Source organism: Rutidosis leptorrhynchoides, chromosome 6 (genome assembly GCF_046630445.1).
Source record: "Rutidosis leptorrhynchoides isolate AG116_Rl617_1_P2 chromosome 6, CSIRO_AGI_Rlap_v1, whole genome shotgun sequence".
NCBI classification, from domain to species: domain Eukaryota; kingdom Viridiplantae; phylum Streptophyta; class Magnoliopsida; order Asterales; family Asteraceae; genus Rutidosis; species Rutidosis leptorrhynchoides.
Window position 1 is genome coordinate 138,042,501 of NC_092338.1, and position 9,427 is coordinate 138,051,927.

A 9,427-nucleotide genomic window follows, 5' to 3' on the forward strand; every position below is an offset into this window, starting at 1 on the left:
TTAAAACTTAATTATTTAATTTTGACTGCAAAATACGATTCTGCCCTTAGGTGATATTTAGTTATAAATTTAAAACTTAATTATTTAATTTAAGATCTCATTGATCTATTGGTCCATATCACTTCCTACCTTTATGTATTCTAAACATGTTTGTACAATAACATATATATATATATATATATATATATATATATATATATATATATATATATATATATATATAGGGAGAGGATATAGTGAGAACTTTTTTAGTGTGAGAACTCTAGGAACTCCAAAAACACTCCAAATAGACTAAAATTCGAGTAAAAAAAGTGGTGGGCGAGAAAAAAAAGGAAATTCGAATAAAAATCAAAAATACAGATGAACAAAAATTCATAGTCGAGCAAAATTTTTTTTTGTTCGAATTTCAAAAATGTAGAACACATTTTTGTTCGAAATTTCATAATTTTTGTTCGCCCGCCACTTTTTTGTTCGCCCGCCTTTTTTTTGTTCGAATTTCAAAAATGTAGAACATATATATATATATATATATATATATATATATATATATATATATATATATATATATATATATATATATATATATATATATATATATATATATATATATATATAATATAACTAAAAAAAAGATCGGCCTGCGCGATGCGGCGGGGTTTTTCGGGTTTTGTATTCATATTTAACGTGACGTTATGTATTTACGGAATAAAAAACTACGTGGTGCGAGTGTGTTATGCATGTAAGATAGCTCGAAATACTTGTCGTTCTTTAAAATACGTCCGTTTCATGTATACCAAGTTGCGTTGTATTCGTAGAATTATTTCTGGTTGTACGGTGATGGTGGAAGAATTTAACCCGCGTCGAGATAGAAGATACGGACCGACAAAAATTTTGGGGGTGGTAGTTTATGTTTGCAAAATAGTTTAATAAATTAACGGGGTTGACTGCTGAAGAAATTGAGAAGTGATGTAAGTTGAGGGGGAAATTGTATTTTTGGTGGGTTGGGTGTCGTTTTTAGGTAGTTAAGCGACCAAAACTTGAGTGTGTTTTAGTATTATAGGGAAATAATATTAATATTATTACTCCGTATGTGCAAATATTATGTTTTATTTTTGAAGATTTAGTCTTTGAGATTCATCTAAAAGTTATACTCCGTACTTGAGAACAACTCTTTAAACGGTTGGCATCAAATGTACCAAAAATTACTCGTCCCTTTTTACTATAAAAAAACACATAAACACACAACTAACAACATTATCCATTTTTATTAACCATATTCCCTTCATCATAAACATACATGGCATCATCCTCTTCTAAAAACAACACTAGGTTGCCAACATGCATAATAATCTTATTCGTAAGGTTAAAATGATTAAATAACAAAATCTTTAAGGATCAAATATGTATCTTCTTCTTCTTCTTCTTCTTCTTCTTCTTCTTCTTCTTCTTCTTCTTCTTGTTGTCAATTATTAATATATTAATTATATATTACGATTACTATAAAATTGTAGACATTAAGTTACTACCACCCAAAACCAGTTTTGAACGGACTCTTAAACTCAAAAGAACTTTTTAATTCGTCAACACCACGAACTCTTAAGCTCAAAAGAATTTTTAAAATTTGTTAACATCACAGATTCTTAAAAAATTCTTATACTTTTCTTTTTTTAGTATTGTTATTTACATACCAATATGAACTGTAAATATTTTTTTTGCACGATTTTTTTACACAACCGTGCAACACACAAACTCAAAAAACCTAGTATGTATGTATGTATGTATGTATGTATGTATGTATGTATGTATGTATGTATATATATATATATATATATATATACATATATATATATAACAATTATTAATATATTAATTATATATTACGATTACTATAAAATTGTAGACATTAAGTTACTACCACCCAAAACCAGTTTTGAACGGACTCTTAAACTCAAAAGAACTTTTTAATTCGTCAACACCACGAACTCTTAAGCTCAAAAGAATTTTTAAAATTTGTCAACATCACAGATTCTTAAAAAATTCTTATACTTTTCTTTTTTTAGTATTGTTATTTACATACCAATATGAACTGTAAATATTTTTTTTGCACGATTTTTTTACACAACCGTGCAACACACAAACTCAAAAAACCTAGTATATATATATATATATATATATATATATATATATATATATATATATATATATATATATATATATATATATATATATATGGGAGGAGCACATGACACTTAGAGCTCTCGGTGTCCGACATCCATTCTCGCCGTCAGTCACTAATCGACGTCGGGATTGACCGTCGGTCGACACCGGCTCACCGTCGCCTCCTCCGTCGGTCTTCAACGTCGAGCCTTCGACGGTGGAATAAGTGACCGTTGTGGTCTCTTTTTTGGATTTTTTTTTTCTTTTTTTCCTTTAATTTTTGCTAGTTTATTGAGGGCTTTTTTGTGATTTTTTTGCTGGTTTTGTTTGTGGTTTTTTAAAGAAAGGGGGAGAAGAACGAAGAAGGAGAAGAGGTGAAAGAAAGTAGGTGTGAGTTTATTATATTTTTATTATTATATATTTTCTTTGTGTTTCAACTGTATTCCGTATTTATTTTGTAATATTTATTAATGAAAAGTTTTTAAATATATTTATTAATGAAAAGTTTTTTATTTTTCACAACTAATAAAAATAATAAATAATAATAAAAAGATATTAAAAATAATATATAAAATATGAAAATGTCACCGAGATGGACATTGAAATGAACACTGTGGACAACTCCACTCATGCCACTGTCAGTCAATTTCAGTTTCTATTTTCGGCACTGAAAAATGGACATCGAAATAAACTACGAATACCCTATGCTCTTAATATATGGTTGCATATATCGCCAATCAAAGTGTACCATGAAATGTAAAAATTTAGTCTTCACATTAGTGACCCCACAAATAAAAAAAAATTGTGAGACCAACGCACAATCTTAAAATCCAAAGAAAACTACTCGTAAATACACTACATGCATGCCTATATTTATAGTCCAATAAGATACGGAATATAAATTTACATGTACGTTAACTTATATTTATCATCGAACTATTGATTGAGTGATAAAAAGCCTCAGTTGGTTGTCAGCCCGTATCCATGAAAAAAGAGGTGCATGTTCAAATTCTGAGGGGGGAGTTTTCTCCAAGATTGTGCCTATAGTATCCTTCACTTTGTGGCGGGCCAAGCATTTAACCTAAAGCATTCCGAGTACGTTTTGCGCGATGGATGCGAGGAGTTTCTTCCTAACGGGTGCGTGGGTAGCAAATGAGAGGATCCGTTGCCGAAATTGCCGTTCTAAAAAAACGTTAACTTATATTTAATGAGTCGAATATTTTGTGTATCTATATTTAATAAATTCTATCTTCGTTATTTGTTTGTACAATTTTTGGCGAATCATATCGAAGGCATAAGTATGTCAACGTCAGGTCATGAAGAAGATAAAATGTGGATGAATTTGGAGTGAATATCTCTTTGTTGGCAATTCCCCGAAGGTAGCAAGTGTGGTAACTGCTTTACGCCACCGAGAGAGTTGATAGTATGAGGATATGTGTGACGACCCGGAAATTTTCGACCAAATTTAAACTTAATCTTTATATGTTTTTGACACGATAAGCAAAGTCTGTAATATTGATTCTCAAACTTTTTGAACTAATGTTATATATTCAGGTAACCTTTGACTATTGACCGACGATTCACGAACATCTATTTGTATATATATATATATATATATATATATATATATACAATAAGTTGGAATATTAATTATTCATAAATAACTTGCAATATATATTTAAAAACTGATTTATGTATATTAAATAAAGATATATACATATATATAATTTCAAGTTATTTAGTAAACGATAGTAACATTAGTTTATTGATTCGATTGATATTTAGATAAGTTAACTAAAACGTTTAAGATGAACAAGTAAAACACTAATTTACTACTGTATTTTCGAATTGCTACAGTACTCGAAAAGCTACGGTGTTTTTGAAAATCACTATTTGCTACAGTAAAAATCATTTTACTGCAGTGTTTTCGAAAATCACTATTTACTACAGTAAAAACGACTTTGCTACAGTAAATACTATTTGCTACATTAAACACTATTGCTACAGTAACACTATTTGCTACAGTAAACACTATTTGCTACAGTGAAAATATGTCGATAAACAAGAAAACAAAACATATTGGGTGCGTACCAGCTGGCCATGCGATCGCATGGCAAATGGGCATGATACCCATGCGATAGCATGGGGTTGATTTTCAGGACAAGTCTATAAAGCTCGTTGATTTCTGGTTGCAGGCACACGCACTCTTATCTCATTCTCTCTGTATTATTATTATTATTTATATTATTATTATTATAATTATTATTATTATTATTATTATTATTATTATTATTATTATTATTAAGATTAATAATATTAATCTTATTATTATTAGTATTAGTAATATCAGATATCGTTACCGTTATTATTAGTATTATACATAAAATACTACGACGAGGTCATGAGCGTATTATTTTCGAAACGGGTTTTTCGATCGGGATAGAGCTAAGGAAACTATGGGTTATAGCTATGGAGGTTATGGGTATTGTTCGGGGGTATTGCTAGTGAGGTCAAACTAGTGTTTATCATCTCCGTTGCGTCTATGTCATAACCCGACCTTAGCCATAAGGACGAATACAATAACATATGATTTCATCGCGAGGTATTGACCTCTATATGTGACGTTTTTCAAAAACTGCATTCGTTTTTACAATACAAACCATAACTTTTATTACAAATACAAGGTTTAAACAAGATAATAATGATTATCGTTTAGCGATAATCTTAGACTTACAAACTTTACATGTGATAATAACAATACGACTTCCAACATATTTTACATTACAAATCCTCCGATATGCAGTTTTATTTTTGACACAAATATGCATACTCAAGATCTTGCTTAAATTCAACATGTTGCAGCGGAAGCTTTTAGTTATCACCTGAGAATAAACATGCTTAAAACGTCAACATAAAGTTGGTGAGATATAGGTTTAATGCCGACAGTGTTATGAATATAGACCACAAGATTTCATATATAAACTTTTTAATAAAAATATTCTAAGTTGTTGAGCACTTGATAACCATACTTAACATTTAATCAACGTCGCATATTCCCTTTATTATGAAATCTTACTACACCGTACCAAGTGTAGTCACCGAAACGAAGTACTGTGCAACCGTTGAATACTGGTCGTCCAGTCCGGTTGGGGTTGTTAGGCCCGATAGATCTATCAACAGGATTCGCGTCTACAATACCTCATGTAAATAGTAGTTACCAAGTTACAGGGAAGTATGCCAGTGGTACAACTCAACGTAGAATATATATTTTTAATCACTTGTGTCCATAACGTAAATCATAAAATGCATGTATTCTCATCCCGAAATATTTAGAGTTTAAAAGTGGGACTATATACTCACTTTTGTCTTGAAGGTATTTAACTCGACTTGGTCTCCGATAGATATCACGAACCTAACCATATATATAATATATCAATATATTTTCTTTTTAAATAATCGTTACATATATATATATATATATATATATATATATATATATATATATATATATATATATATATATATATATATATATATATATATATATATATATATATATATACTTTTAATACTTTTAATATTTTCTTAGTCCGTAGTTAGCAGTCCGATGTTAGTGGTCCACAATTAGTTGCTTAAATAAAATAAATAAAGACCCCATCGTATTCGTATTGATCAGAATTAATCTCGACCCATGGTACCATGTTGTCAAGTGACGTGTTGCGTACATAAAGTACCGTGTTGTCAAATGACGTGTTGCGTACAATCATGAGGTCTTATGATTAATCTTCTCGTGTTGTTTACGGGTGGTCCTGAAATATATAAAATCAAATCATAAGTAAATATATATTAAATATTATGTTAATTAGCCAAGATATGATTAATCCGATTTTGTCATAATATGATATATTACAGGTCTTGAAGTGTTTTTAAAAATCAAATTAGAAGGATCTATTTAGTTTGCGAACAAGTTTGAAATCACTCAAACTATGTTCTTGTTGTTAAAATTTTATAACACAAAATAAGATAGCTATATAAATATGAATCGAATAAGGTTATGAATAAGGTTACTACCTCAAGTTACTTGGACAAAGCTACTGGAAAAGGTAAGAAAAATCTTGGAATCAAAAGAGTGGTGGAGTGGGATTGAAAGATTGGAAGTAATCTCCTTGAAATCGGATGACTATATTGATACGTTCTTGAGTAGGTAAATGAAGAGAGATTAGGGAGTGAATTAACTTGAAAGAAAATTGGAAATGAAATTTGTATGTGTGTGTGTGCAAAATAGCATGATTATGGGATGGATATATAGGAGATTTAGTTTGTTTTCTTGCACAAAAGTCACACATGAGGTTAAATGGCTGGTTCTCACATGTAACATCATGTCTAGTGGCTGATCATTGAAGTTTATTGTTGGTATATACCAATAGTAAATACGTATGGAAGCTGGGTATGATATGGTTACATATACCCTAGATATACTTGTAGAAATTTTGAGGAATCGAAACGAGAATTCAAATATGGACGGGTTTATAACTGTAAAAGAGGCTCAAAAATGGGCTATTATTTTTGGGTCAAACCGGGCCAAAATAAAATTTTAAGACATTTTTAATAAAGCAATGTTAGCCCAAAAAAAAATTCCACTAGGGGCTCGACCCCAGCCAGGGGCTCTGCCCCTTGGACCCCGCCAGGGGTTGCCACCCCTTGGACCCCGCTTATCGGGGGCGCTGCCCCCGAACCCCCGTCATAATCAAGATAAGTTCAAACAAGTGTGCACTCCACACTTCCCTAAACTTGTTCGATATTTATCAAGATTATTTTGGTTACAAATTAATCCCATTACACTTAAATCATATTGGTGACATAGATCACCAACACATTATATATTGTAAGTATATATGTCAAAGAATGTTACATATAGTTATCGTCTTGAAAACTTAAGTTAGTGGTCTCAAAGTATACTTATAACTCATTGTTGTTAGTTCACAATGAAATGTTAAACCATCCTTAAATCATGTTAAATATGTATAGATATGTACATATACATAATCGTATAATTATCGTGTGTTATATAGTTCGTGATATCATCGGTCAAATTGGACGGTCAAACGTTGTGTGAAACTCTTTTCAAAAAGATAAGTCTCAACAGTTTGGATTGCTTATCATGTTGGTAAGGTTTATTTTATGTAAATATTAATCTCATAAGTATAAAACGATCGGAAAAATCCGGGTCGTTACAGTCTACGTACTTTCCTGCAATATTGAATCTCAATATTGATAAGTGAGCATTCATATCTCAACTTTTATATATTGATACTGTATCCCTGACTAGTGCTCGAGTATATATGTTTATGCATGCTTGTATGCTTTAATTTTGTCGTTAGATAGTTTATGATGAATCACGAATTTGATACATATGCTACTGATATAAAGTATATGATATGCATGTTTTTGGAAAGCTGGCGAAAAATTATTAACTTTTCATTTAGAAATCGCGTGATTTCGATGAACGAATTAAAAGATATGGTCAACTGAATTATGTTTGACGTTAATTGAAATTGTGTTTGAAATTGTAAATTAATATTTAAACAACTTGTCTATGAGATTGATAAATTGGATTTTTAGGTATTACTAATCGAGTAAATGAATTTCTATATAAGGCATGTCTCGTTTTGGTAAACAATTGTCAAAATTGACTGTCTTATCAGGTTTTAAAGCTTTACAAACACCATAATCTGATTTTACAAGTATTGGAAAACTATGTGAAATAATAAAATATTTTCGATTGCCATGATAATTCAAATATAATATAGCTTCTGAAATAAATAATATTTTGAGTTTGATAAACTATAAATTCGTTCAATTATCAAGACTTGTACTATGATAATAAACATGTATAGATTTAAAAATCATATTGGGTCAGGTTGACTTTTGAGATGACTTTTGTTAACTTTTGCATGTCAGTCTCGAGCATTAGGATTGTGATACACTATGACATGAGCTAGCTTGTTAGACATGTATTGACCAACATATGTTCTCTAGGTTGAGATCTACGGTTATTTTGCATTCCGAGTTTCGGTCACATTTCGGTGAATGACCTTATGTGCTGCTAAGGTGAGTTTATAGATCCCTTTTTAAATGCTTTAAATTTTTTTGGGCTGAGAATACATGCAATTTATTTTAAACGCAATGGATACGAGTACATACTAAATTCTACACTGAGTTAAACCGAAAATCCCTTAGCTTTGGTAACTAGTAGCTGCCAGTACATAGGATATGGACTGGTAGACGCGAATAATTGTATATGGATCCATAGGGCTTGACATCCCCGTCCGAGCTAGAGCGCTAGCCTTTTAACAAATGTATGTTATTTGAGTTTATGACACGTTGGTTTGCGTGTATAAAAATGAATAGGGTAATTATCAGTATAATGTTAAGTTTAGTTACCAGGGTGCTCTGTTACGTAGAATCTTTTGATAAACATTTCGGATGAAACAACTGAAATTTTGTGATCCACCTTTATATACAGATTATGCGCAATATTAAAACTATGAACTCACCAACCTTTGTGTTGACACTTTTAAGCATGTTTATTCTCAGGTTCCTAGAAGTCTTTTGCTGTTTGCTTATACGTTATACAAGCTATGTGCATGGAGTCATACATGCTTTATTCGAGAAAACTTTGTATTCACAAAATCATCACCGTGTATCTTATTTGACTGTATTGTCAACGGATGTATTGTTAGAAACTATTATATACGATGATTGTCTATACGTAGAAATCATCAGACGTCAAAAAACTTGGATTTATATATTCATTTATAGTGTACCTTTTCAAAAGAATGCAATGTTTACAAAACGTATCATATAGAGGTCAAAACCTCACTATGAAATCAATGAATGATGTATTCGTCCAAATGGATTTGGACGGGTCATCACAATATGACATCCGGTTGATTAAATTCTATGAGAACATGTCTCATTTAGTTTTCCTATATATAGGAGAGTTTTCTCTTCCTTTGAGGTTAATAGTTCCCATGCAATTTTGGAGAGATTAGTTAAATTTCTCCTTTTGACTTCTTACAAAGTGAAAGTCATGTTGTCTACTTTCCTTCTTTGTTGGGCTGCCGGTTCTAGTAATGGTAGGTTACTATTTCTTGACTTCACTTCAATCGAGATTTGGTGCGTGATATTCATTACCACCGCTCCGTCATGGTGTGGCTTCGTATCCTTTCTTCGTATTACTTCGTAGGGGATGGGGTACACTATCAAG